This window comes from Lolium rigidum, chromosome 7 (genome assembly GCF_022539505.1).
Source record: "Lolium rigidum isolate FL_2022 chromosome 7, APGP_CSIRO_Lrig_0.1, whole genome shotgun sequence".
Taxonomy (NCBI): Eukaryota; Viridiplantae; Streptophyta; class Magnoliopsida; order Poales; family Poaceae; genus Lolium; species Lolium rigidum.
This window is the reverse complement of record NC_061514.1, coordinates 165,040,906-165,053,878: the sequence shown is the minus strand read 5'-3', so window position 1 is coordinate 165,053,878 and position 12,973 is coordinate 165,040,906.

Here is a 12,973-nt window from a genome sequence, read left to right as displayed (position 1 = left end):
TGTCATCTACATATAATATCAGGAATGCTACAGAGCTCCCACTCACTTTCTTGTAAATACAGGCCTCTCCATGGCACTGTATAAACCCGAAGTCTTTGATCACCTTATCAAAGCATCGGTTCCAACTTCTCGATGCTTGCTTCAGTCCATAAATTGAACGCTGAAGTTTGCATACTTTGTCAGCATTTTTAGGATCGACAAAACCTTTGGGTTGTACCATATACAACTCTTCCTCAATGTCTCCATTAAGGAACGCCGTTTTGACATCCATCTGCCAAATCTCATAATCGAAAAATGCAGCTATTGCTAACAAAATCCTTACAGATTTTAGCTTCGCTAAAGGTGAGAAAGTCTCATCGTAGTCAACACCTTGAATTTGTCGGAAACCCTTTGCGACAAGTCGAGCTTTATAGACGAGTAATATTACCATCGGCATCTGTTTTTCTCTTGAAGATCCATTTATTCTCGACAGACCTTGCGGCTATCGGGTAAGTCTACCAAAGTCCATACTTTGTTATCATACATGGATCCCATTTCGGATTTCATGGCTTCTTGCCATTTGTTGGAATACGGGCTCATCATCGCTTCTTCATACGTCGCAGGGTCCTCATCATTGTTATCCACAATCATGACATTTAGACAAGGATCATACCAATCGGGAGTGGCACGTTCCCTTGTCGATCTGCGAGGTTCGATAGTTTCCTCGTTCGAAGTTTCATGATCATTATCATTAGCTTCCTCGTTGCCGGTGTAGGCGGTACAGGTACAACTTCCGGTCTTGCGCTACTCGATCAACGAGTATAGATTCATCAATCTCATCGAGTTCTACTTTTCTTCCGAGTCACTTCTTTAGTGAGAAATTCTTTCTCAAGAAAGGTTCCGTTCTTAGCAACAAAGATTTTGCCTTCGGATCTGTGATAGAAAGTGTACCCTATAGTTTCCTTAGGGTATCCTATGAAGACGCATTTCTCCGCTTTGGGTTCTAGCTTGTCCGGTTGTAACTTTTTTACATAGGCTTCGCAACCCCAAACTTTAAGGAACGACGGCTTAGGTTTCTTATTAAACCATAATTCATACGGTGTCGTTTCTACGGATTTTGATGGTGCTCTATTTAAAGTGAATGCGGCTGTCTCTAATGCATAACTCCAAAATGATAACGGCAAATCAGTAAGAGACATCATAGAACGAACCATATCTAAGAGAGTTCGATTACGACGTTCGGACACACCGTTTCGTTGTGGTGTTCCCGGCGGTGTCAATTGTGAAAGTATTCCGCATTTCTTTAAATGCATGCCAAACTCATAACTCAGATATTCACCTCCGCGATCAGATCGTAGAAATTTAATCTTCTTGTTACGTTGATTTTCTACTTCACTTTGGAATTCCTTAAACTTCTCGAAAGTTTCGGATTTATGTTTCATGAAATAGATATACCCATATCTACTCGGATCATCTCGTGAAGGTTAGAACATAACGATAACCACCGCGCGATGCTACACTCATTGGTCCGCACACATCGGTATGTATGATTTCCAATAATTCGAGTAGCTCGCTCCATCATACCGAGAAAATGGAGTCTTAGTCATTTTTCCCATTAGACATGCTTCGCACCTATCAAGTGACTCAAAGTCAAGTGATTCAAGTAATCCATCGGTATGGAGTTTCTTCATGCGTTTCACTCCAATATGACCAAGACGACAGTGCCACATATAAGTAGAATTATCATTTAATTTAATTCTCTTAGCATCAATGTTATGTATATGCGTATCATTACTATCGAGATCTAACAGAAATAAGCCATTCTTTTCAGGTGCTCGACCATAAAAGATATTATTCATAAAAATAGAACAACCATTATTCTCAGACTTGAATGAATAACCGTCTTGCATTAAACAAGATCCAGATATAATGTTCATTCTCAACGCGGGTACAAAATAACAATTATTTAGGCTTAAAACTAATCCCGAAGGTAGATGTAGAGGAAGTGTGCCGACAGCGATCACATCGACTTTGGATCCATTTCCAACGCGCATCGTCACTTCATCTTTCAGTAGTCTTCGTTTATTCTTTAGTTCCTGTTTCGAGTTACAAATATGAGCAACCGAACCAGTATCAAATACCCATGTACTAGAACGAGAACCAGTGAGATAAACATCTATAACATGTATATCAAATATACCTTCTTTCTTCTTCTTGACAAGGCCGCTCTTCAGATCCGCCAAATACTTGGAGCAATTACGCTTCCAGTGTCCCTTCTCCTTGCAGTAATAGCACTCGAGCATCAGGCTTAGGGCCGTTCTTAGGTTTCATAGGAGGCGTGGCAGCTTTCTTGCCATCCTTCTTGAATTTTCCCTTAGACTTGCCCTGTTTCTTGAAACTGGTGGTCTTGTTGACCATCAACACTTGGTGCTCTTTCTTGATCTCAATCTCAGCAGCTTTTAGCATGCCAAAAAGTTCGAGGTAACTCCTTGTTCATGTTACGCATATTGTAGTTCATCACAAAGTTCTTGTAACTTGGTGGCGGTGATTGAAGGACACGATTAATCCCCGGTCTCGTTAGGAATCACTATTCCCAAGTCACCGAGTTTCTTCGCATGCCCGGTCATGGCGAGCATGTGCTCACTAATGGAGCTGCCTTCTTCCATCATACGAGTTGAAGAAATGTTTCGATGCTTCATAGCATTCCACGGCCGCATGAGTCTCAAAAATAGCTTTCAGCTCATTCATCAACTCATGAGGATCGTGGTGCTCAAAACGTTTTTGAAGATTGGATTCCAGACTGCACAGGATGGCACACTGAACTTAAGAGTACCGAGTTTTCCGAGTCTCGTAAACAGCTTTTACTTCATCGGTTTCGGTTCTGCGGGAGGGTCACCTAGCGGTGCATCAAGCACATATTGCAGATTTCCGCCGGAGAGGAAGATCCTCACATGACGGAACCGGTCGGTGAAGTTGCTACCGTTGCTCTTAAGCTTTTCTTTCTCTAGGAACTGGTTAAAATTGATTGGGGACGCCATCTCTACAACATATATTTGCAATAGTTTAGACTAAGTTTATGACAAATTGAGTTCAAATTTTAATTCAACATAATTAAAAAACTAGGTGAACTCCCACTCAAAACAATATCCCTCGCATTGTCTTAGTGATCACACGAACCAAATCCACCACACCTAAGTCCGATCATCACGAGACAAGGTGTAATTTCAATGGCGAACACTCAAAGTGTTCATCATATCAATCATATGATTCATGCTCTACCTTTCGGTATCACGTGTTCCGAGACCATGTCTGTACATGCTAGGCTCGTCAAGGCCACCTTAGTATCCGCATGTGCAAAAACTGGCTTGCACCCGTTGTATGCACTTGTTGATTCTATCACACCCGATCATCACGAGATGCTTCGAAACGACAAGTCTTGGCAACGGTGCTACTAAGGATGAACACTTTATTATCTTGAGATTTTAGTGAGGGATCATCTTATAATGCTACCGTCGCGATCTAAGCAAAATAAGATGCATAAAAGGATTAACATCACATGCAGTTCATATGTGATATGATATGGCCCTTTTGTCTTTGCGCCTTTGATCTTCATCTCCAAAGCACGGACATGATCTCCATCATCTTCGGGCATGATCTCCATCATCGTCGACGTAGCGTCAAGGTCAATGGCGCCTTCTTCATGATTGTCCTCCATGTAGCAACTATTACAACTACTTTGAAATACTACTCAACATGAAATTTAAAGACAACCATAAGGCTCCTGCCGGTTGCCACAATACAATAATGATCATCTCATACATATTCATCATCACATTATGGCCATATCACATCACCAAACCCTGCAAAAACAAGTTAGACGTCTCTAATTTGGTTTGCATATTTTACGTGGTTTAGGGTTTTCGAGAGAGATCTAATCTACCTACGAACATGAACCACAACGTTGATACTAATGTTGTCAATAGAAGAGTAAATTGAATCTTTACTATAGTAGGAGAGACAGACACCCGCAAAGCCTCTTATGCAATACAAGTTGCATGTCGAACGAGGAACAAGTCTCATGAACGCGGTCATGTAAAGTTAGTCCGAGCCGCTTCATCCCACTATGCCATAAAGATGCAAAGTACTCAACTAAAGATAACAAGAGCATCAACGCCCACAAAACCATTGTGTTCTACTCGTTCAACCATCTATGCATAGACACGGATCTGATAGCACTGTAGGATAACGTTGCATAGAAAACAAAAAAATTCCTACCGCGAACACGCAATCCAAGCCAAGATGCAATCTAGAAGACGGTAGCAACGAGGGGTTTATCGAGTCTCACCCTTGAAGAGATTCCAAAGCCTACAAGATGAGGCTCTTGTTGCTGCGGTAGACATTCACTTGCCGCTTGCAAAAGCGCGTAGAAGATCTTGATCACCGGCGCCACGAACGGGCAGCACCTCCGTACTCGGTCACACGTTCGGTTGTTGATGAAGACGACGTCCACCTCCCGTTTCAGCGGGCAGCGGAAGTAAAAGCTCCTCTTGAATCCGACAGCACGACGGCGTGGTGTCGGTGGCGGTGGAGAACTCCGGCGGAGCTTCGCTAAAGCACGCAGGAGCTATGGAGGAGAGGGGGGCGGCTAGGGTTTGGGAGGGGGTGGCCGGCCACTTGGGGGGTGCGGCCAGCTTGTGGTATTGGGGTGGCCGGCCCCCTCCCCTTGGCCCCTCATTATATAGGTGGAAGCCCCAAGTGTTGAACTACAAGTCTCCAAATAAGACCCGAAACAAAAACCTTCCATGTGATAGGGAAACCTACCCAAGGTGGGAATCCCACTTGGGGTGGGATTCCCCCCTTCCATGTGGGGGTGGCCGGCCCCCTTGGGGGAGTCCATTTGGGACTCCTCCCCCTCTAGGGTTGGCCGGCCATGGAGGTGGAGTCCCTCCGGGACTCCACCTTCCTTGGTGGTTTCTTCCGGACTTTTCTAGAACCTTCTAGAACCTTCCATAGAACCTTCCGCATCATTTTAAATCACATAAAATGACATCCTATATATGAATCTTATTCTCTGGACCATTCCGGAACTCCTCGTGATGTCCGGGATCTCATCCGGGACTCCGAACAAATATTCGAACTCCATTCCATATTCAAGTTCTACCATTTCAACATCCAACTTTAAGTGTGTCACCCTACGGTTCGCGAACTATGCAGACATGGTTGAGTACTCACTCCGACCAATAACTAATAGCGGGATCTGGAGATCCATAATAGCTCCCACAGTGATCGAATGAACCATTCACATACGATACCAATTCCTTTTGTCACGCGATATTTTACTTGTCCGAGGTTTGATCATCGGTATCACTCTATACCTTGTTCAACCTCGTCTCCTGACAAGTACTCTTTACTCGTACCGTGGTATGTGGTCTCTTATGAACTTATTCATATGCTTGCAAGACATTAGACGACATTCCACCGAGAGGGCCCAGAGTATATCTATCCGTCATCGAGATGGACAAATCCCACTGTTGATACATATGCCTCAACTCATACTTTACAGATACTTAATCCCACCTTTATAACCACCCATTTACGCAGTGGCGTTTGGTGTAATCAAAGTACCTTTCCGGTATAAGTGATTTACATGATCTCATGGTCATAAGGACTAGGTAACTATGTATCGAAAGCTTATAGCAAATAACTTAATGACGAGATCTTATGCTACGCTTAATTGGGTGTGTCCATTACATCATTCATACAATGATATAACCTTGTTATTAATAACATCCAATGTTCATGATTATGAAACTAATCATCCATTAATCAACAAGCTAGTTAAGTGGCATATTAGGGACTCTTTGTTGTTTACATATCACACATGTATCAATGTTTCGGTTAATACAATTATAGCATGGTATATAAACATTTATCATAAACATAAAGATATATAATAACCACTTTTATTATTGCCTCTTGGGCATATCTCCAACAGAATCATCTGTGGTCAGTGCGCCAGGAGACAGCGATGGGGACAGCGAACCACCGCGTCACGTGCAGGTGGGCGAGACGTCGTCATCGCCAGATGGCATACGGCCAGTGGCCAGGGGCGTGTGCCCAGCACGCTCCACCTCGGGAGACCGCGTCCGTGCACGTGAAGGCGCGTGGCGAGCACGGCTGTCCTCGGGAGCAGGCGACAGCGACCGCGCGTGCGCACGACGCAAGTACATGCGAAGCACAGGCGGGCGCGGACAGGAATCTGCCTCGGGACGCGTACGCGGAGACAGCGCAGGGTCCAGGCGACGACCAGAAGAATGGCTGTTCCCAGAATCTTCCTCACTATCCGTGCCAGAACTGTCTTTTTCTGTATGTTGTTCAACGTGATGCTCTAGACTATTTGGCACACTGTTTGCACCAGAATTTTCTTCTGATTCCTCTATAACCTGCTGAGCATCAGTAATTGGAACAATAACAGGCATATGATGATCAATATTTTGTACACCCTCATTAGATTTTGGAAGAAGTAAGATTTGTTGTTTTAGGAGGGCACCGGCATTGGGATGAAGAGAGGCAAAAGGAAAAACATTCTCATCAAAGACAACATCTCGTGAGATATAGATTCTGCCAGTTGAAACATCAAGACATTTGACACCTTTATGCATAGGACTATAGCCAAGAAAGATACACCGTTTAGATCTAAAAGCAAGCTTATGCTTGTTATAAGGTCGAAGATTTGGCCAACAAGCACAGCCAAAGGTTCGAAGAGCATCATAATTTGGTGTGATATGAAGAAGACGTTCAGTAGGAGTGTCAAAATCAAGAACTTTGCTAGGAAGCAAATTTATAAGAAAGGTGGCAGTAATAAAAGCTTCATCCCAATATTTCAAAGGCATGGAGGCATTAGCAAGTAAAGCTAGACCCACTTCAACTATATGACGGTGTTTTCTCTCAGCAGAACCGTTTTGTTGATGGGCATGGGGACATGAAACATGATGAGTGATGCCAACCTTTTGAAAGAAACCATTTAATTTCTCATACTCGCCTCCCCAATCAGTTTGCATAGTAATAATTTTCCTATCAAACTTGCGCTCAACATATTGCTGAAAATTAAGAAAGGCTTGATAAACATCAGAACGCTTCTTAAGCAAATATATCCAAGTAAATTTACTGAAGTCATCGATAAAGCTTACATAATACGCATGTTTGCCCACAGACAAAGGAGCAGGACCCCATACATCAGAAAAGACTTGTTCCAAGGGAGCATTAGAGACACTAGATGACACAGGATATGGCAACTGATGACTCTTAGCTAACTGACAAGAATCACAAATATATGGGGTACTATCTGGGGTGTAAGCTATTTTATTTCTCCTAAGAACTTGCTGAACCACAAATGAAGAAGGATGTCCTAAACATCGATGCCATGTAGATGAAGATGGCTTTATTGAGAAGAAAGCATGCTTGGAGGTCTCATGAAACATAGGCACCAAGGGATAGAGACCACCATAGCAAGGGCCTCTAAACAGAATTCTACGAGTTGCTTGGTCCTTGATTAAAAAGAAGAAAGGATGAAACTCAATAAAAACATGATTATCAATGTAAATCGATGAATAGACAAAAGGTTCTTGGAAGCATGTGGAACAAGGAGAATATTTTTAAGATCAAAGGAACCATGAGGGGTACGTAATATTGAATCACCAATATGACTAATGTCCATACCTGTGCCTTCAGCAGTGCGGACCTTGTCTTGACCATGGTACTTGTCGGCGACGGGAGCTTGCTCAGCTCGCTAGTGATGTGATCAGTAGCACCAGAATCAGCATACCAGTTTGTATCAACACCATAAGTGGCAGCAGCAAGGTGAGCCCCCTTCACAGCATCATCTCTCTTCTTCTTGTCCTCAGAATAGCGCCACCAACAATCACTGGCAGGGTGTCCATGCTTCTTGCAGATTTGACACTCTGTGTCAACATATTTGGTGGGTGTACGGTCAGAACGCCGTCCACCACCATCATTGTGCCTATCACGGGGATCTCCACGGCGGTCATCACCTCGGCGCTCATCACGGCGCCAACTGCGGTCATCATCACGACGCCATCCACGATCATCATCACGGTAGCGGTCACCACCACCACCACCTCCACGGTAGGAGCTACTATCGGGGCTGCGACCACGGGAAGGTGGAGAGTAGCCACGCCTGGGAGGAGTGCGGCCACGAGGAGGAGGTGTGCGGCCACGGGGAGCATAGCCTCGACGAGCTAGATTAGCTGAAGAGACAAACACTCCGTTTTCTTCAACACCATTGCGCATATCATATCCACAAAGCTGCTCATAGAACTCATCCACTGTGGTATTGGAATTTCCATGAACTGAGGTGATGAGAGAGTTGTATTCACCCTTGTCAAGACCATGCAGGAGATAACCCAGAAGCTCATCATCAGGAATAGGTTTGCCAAGTGCAGAAAGCTCAGAGGCAAAACCCTTCATCTTGGTGAAGTACTGATCGGCAGTCATAGTGAGTTTCTTGGTGTCATTGAGCTTCTCACGCAGGTGTTGTCCCTTGGTACGAGATGCTGTTTTGAACATAGCATTGACACCAGCCCATGCAGTGGCAGCAGTGTCCATGCCCAGAACATGAGAGAGAATCTCCGGGGACAGCGAATTCAGAAGAAAACGCAGCACCTGCTGATCTCGGGCACGCCAGGCAACATAGGCAGGGTTCTCCACTTGGATCTTCTTCTTCTCAGAATCTTCAGACTCAATGGTTGTAGGAGGAGCACGATCGGATCCTTCGATGAGGCCCATGACATTGGCACCATGCAACGCCGGAAGGATGAGGGCTTGCCACATCAGAAAATTGCTCCTGGTCAACGGCTGGGACGGCGGGCTACCCAAGGCAGCGGCCAAACCAGAGGACGACGAAGAGGAACTCATGTTTCTGGTTGTTTAGATCGGATCAAGAACACGATCTGATGTTGGTTGTTTGGGTTTTCTGAGGCCGGGAATTGAACCGGGCTGGGTTGTTGATGTTGTTTGTAGGCGGCGGAAGCTCAATGAGCAACGGCGGCGGGGTTGTTTGGGCGGCGGCGGCGGCTTCTGGAGCAGCGGCGGCGGCGAGTTGTATGTCGAGCTAGATGTCACGGAAGAGACAATGCTCTGATACCATATCAATTGTTTTGTGGTTGGTCTCACCGTTTTGCGTGTTACATATATAGGAGGCCTCAAGGACCGATACAGAGGAGAATCAGTCGGGCACAACAAGTATAAACCCGACTCGACTATTGATCTAGAGTTTGACACGGACACTAGTCCAAAACTATTACAACCGACTCTAACAAGATTCATAGAAAGCCAAACTTCAGAAGAAACTCGGAAGTTTACTGTGAACGGCTGTTACAGTTACACTTCGTAACAGTTGATCATGTTGAATCCAACGATTCATTCTCCTCGTTTGTGAGAAAGTTCGGAGCAACTGCAAAGTTAGGGTCTCCACAGAGGCAGCTCCGGTGCAGCTCAAAACGAGGCGGCATTGCGCAAGTATCAAGCGATCAAGCTCAAGAAGCAGCGGTGGCCATTCTATCTCGAATACACTTAACCTAGTCTGAGTAGAGACTCGAGAGGGGAATTATTTGCTACTTTGAGCCTCGAAGTTTGAGAAAAGAGATACGGAATTTGCAACTAATTTTCCAGGAAAAACGCAAATGTACTAGGTGGGCAGGAGGAGTTAACTATATGGATTAATGCGAAGACGATCGTCTTGATCCTACTTCTATTTGAATAATTTAAGCAATTTTCTATAAATCTGGATAAACTAGAGTAGCCATTGGTTGTTGAGTCAAGTGCTTGAAAAGATAAAAGAAACAGATTCTATACAAGAAAAGAAGCTTTACTCTAGAATAGATGAGCTAGTTCAACATGGTAGTTGAAGTTAAATAATTTTCCTTGCACATTTCTCAACATCCTATTCCCGAGATGATATTGTAGTACGGAGCACGATGCACACTGATAATGCACTCTGTACCAACGATGTGGTGAATTTATTCACAACAATTAATTGCGAAATGTTGAATATTGTGTGCCGTGTATCATAAACGTCTTATTATTCAGGCACGTGTTTTGTATAAAAATCTTCGAGGAATCATACTAAAGTGGTAATTCGCTCAGTCCCTTTTCTTTGGAACATGTCAAGTGGGGGTTTACATAAATGTTTAGTCGTTGTCTTCCTTTGGTTAGGCGCAAGTGCTCTTCTTGTTGCGAGAGTACTCTTGAGGTAGCGAAGGCTGTCTTGGTTGGGTATGAAGTGTTTCCAACGGACCTAGGTCTTGGAACACTTCTATCTGGATCAGATGATGTCCCCTAGCTTTAGTCGGGTGGTGGTTTTCGCCGGTTTTCCTTAATTAACCGCGCTTGTATGGTTTTCAGGTCCGGTTTCCCTTATTAACTGGACCATTTTCCCTTTTCCTATAATGCAATGCGGGAGCTCCCCGCCCTCTGACGAGGTTCCGTCAAAAAAAGAATCCAACCAACCAAGCAACCAAGAGCAAAGCTCAAGCAAGAGAGAAGCACAGTCTAAGATTCTTTACGAGTAGCATTTTGTATAGCCTTGCATCACTTTTTTGAATATGAATCATACTAAGCTGTGGCAAGAGTTGTTGCACAACAAGTATTTAGTGAATATAAATTTATCTCAAGTTGAGGCGAAACCCACGTACTCTCCTTTTTAGGAAGGACTCACGCATATTTAGGAGGATTTTTAAATAAAATAGAATTTGCACGAGCACCCGGTTTTGGAAACATATCAACAATACACATCACTCATGTCAGAAAAAAAATACACATCACTATACAACATAGGACAACCGAATACGTTTCCGTATCAACTGTGTTATCGCACGATCCTCTAAAATTTGGTTTCAAAAGGGTTTTGTCTGTAATAAGTGGATCAAACTGATTGCACTTATGCCAATATTAATAAAAATTTATTTTTTGGATGAACCAAATATTTTTGTTTGGAGACTCACATTCACAGGCCTCCCCTCGGTGAAGTATATATATAGAGACCTCATGAATGATCACACTAGGTTTGTACGCAAATATTTGTGAAAATTAAAAATTCCGCTCAATGTTAAAATATTTATGTATTTTATAAAGAGACAAATTTTACTTAACGAAGATAACCTGTCAAAAAAGGAATTGGCATGGATGTAAAAATGTTGCTTTCGTTATTTGAGGAGACTATTGAGCATCTATTTTTAAAATGTCATTTTGCTTGTGTTGTGTGGCATATTATGTATATGAAAAAAATAGTGTCAAGGAGAAACTACTGATATAGTAGAAGTGGAACTTGATGTACGTGACAATTCTAGAATTTCGTCCCTCACAGGGGTTGAACTTTGGTTGTTGGGATGCAACACTACGACTCCAATCATTGGGCTATGCCCATGTTGTCCATATTATGTATATGACCTACAATATTTCTCCACCAACCAATATAATAGTTACTAGCAATGAAGGGCGCGGCGGCACGCCGCGCCATGTGGTGGCTGAGTGATGGTAATTCTTGGCAGTGTTAAATATCTGTGGGTTTTAGTTTCTTTTTATTTCTAGAATTGTATTTTTCCTTTTTAGAATCCGTATAATAAACCTGGGTATGTAGGTCTCTGACGTGTTGGGTGAGTATTTTTTTTCTTTCTCTTCGTTCTGTGGAATGTGTGTGATTATTTTGAATGAAAAAATGTATGTTTTCCCTGAAGTATTGCTTTATCGTGTACTGTATATGTAAGGTTAATTAAGTTGTTAAATGAAACAAAAGTGAGATAACAAAATAAATAAGAAAAGTGAAATGGTGATCATATGTTAGGATGGTTTAAACTTTTTGTTCTGACAACCCATGGATGGATGTGCTACCCATGGTGGTACATGTGTCCGGTGTGTGTGTTCTCTGAAAGGTGTCGTGCAGCTATGTTCTTTTTAACAGGTGGCGGCTGAATAAGACAGTTGCATCCATATATGTCTAGAGTGTTCTCCTCACTATAGGTAGGTCAATGTATATTGATGATCTTCAGATGTACAGAGAGATGGCGCTCGCTTGGATGTCATGCCGACTCCTTGTAAATCTCTCTTCACTATGGCGATCTGGTTTATCTTGCTGCTGCTATCTTCTCTAAATGTGGGACTATTTTTTTAAAAAAAATGCGCACTTTTGATGTTTCTTGCAAGATTATATTGGATGAAGTGGTAAATAAACTTCCAGTTATTGGGATCAAGTTTGACACATGTTGTAGGTATGGTGATTTTTTTAGTGATGTCCATGCTTCCTTGCCAGATTTGGAGGCTCATATAAAACTTCGTCAGTTGTTTACCTCAAGCAGGCAAGAGTATATTGTATAATGGATGGAGTTGAACAGAAGATAGCAGAGTCGTCGATCCGGCTACTGCCAACTGACATCATTAAAACATATGGGCATAACTTCTTCTGAGTAATAACTTAGTTATAACTCTTGCAGCGGATGGAGGCATGCAATGGAAGATAACCACCAACTGAACATGAAAGTAGAAGCGTTAACAAATGGGTGGCGCCGTACGGTCGAGCGAGTTGATCGCACACACGATAAAATATGTTCTGCTCAATTAACTGCTTTTGAATACTATGAACCTGGAGCTGCTGAGCAAACATATGAAGAGATCTCTAACTCTGCTTTTGCGGATGTTACCGATAGCATAGCTAAGTTTGAAGCAGTTGCTGAAAAGTATTAAGTAGTGCTTTAGTTGTCGCGGTGTTGAGTTGTGTACTGGGTGATATGTCATGGGATTATCAATGTTTGTCAAATGTTTTAGCAATCTGGCACAGTTAAATATGTAAACGTGTTTTTATTTTTATCTCGTGGTATCTAAAGGTATAATAGATGCCCCCCATAGGGGGATTTACAGCGATCTGAGCACGTGAGCCGTTGGATCTTTACAGTGCGTTGATCTTGGCCGTTTGTTCTAGGTG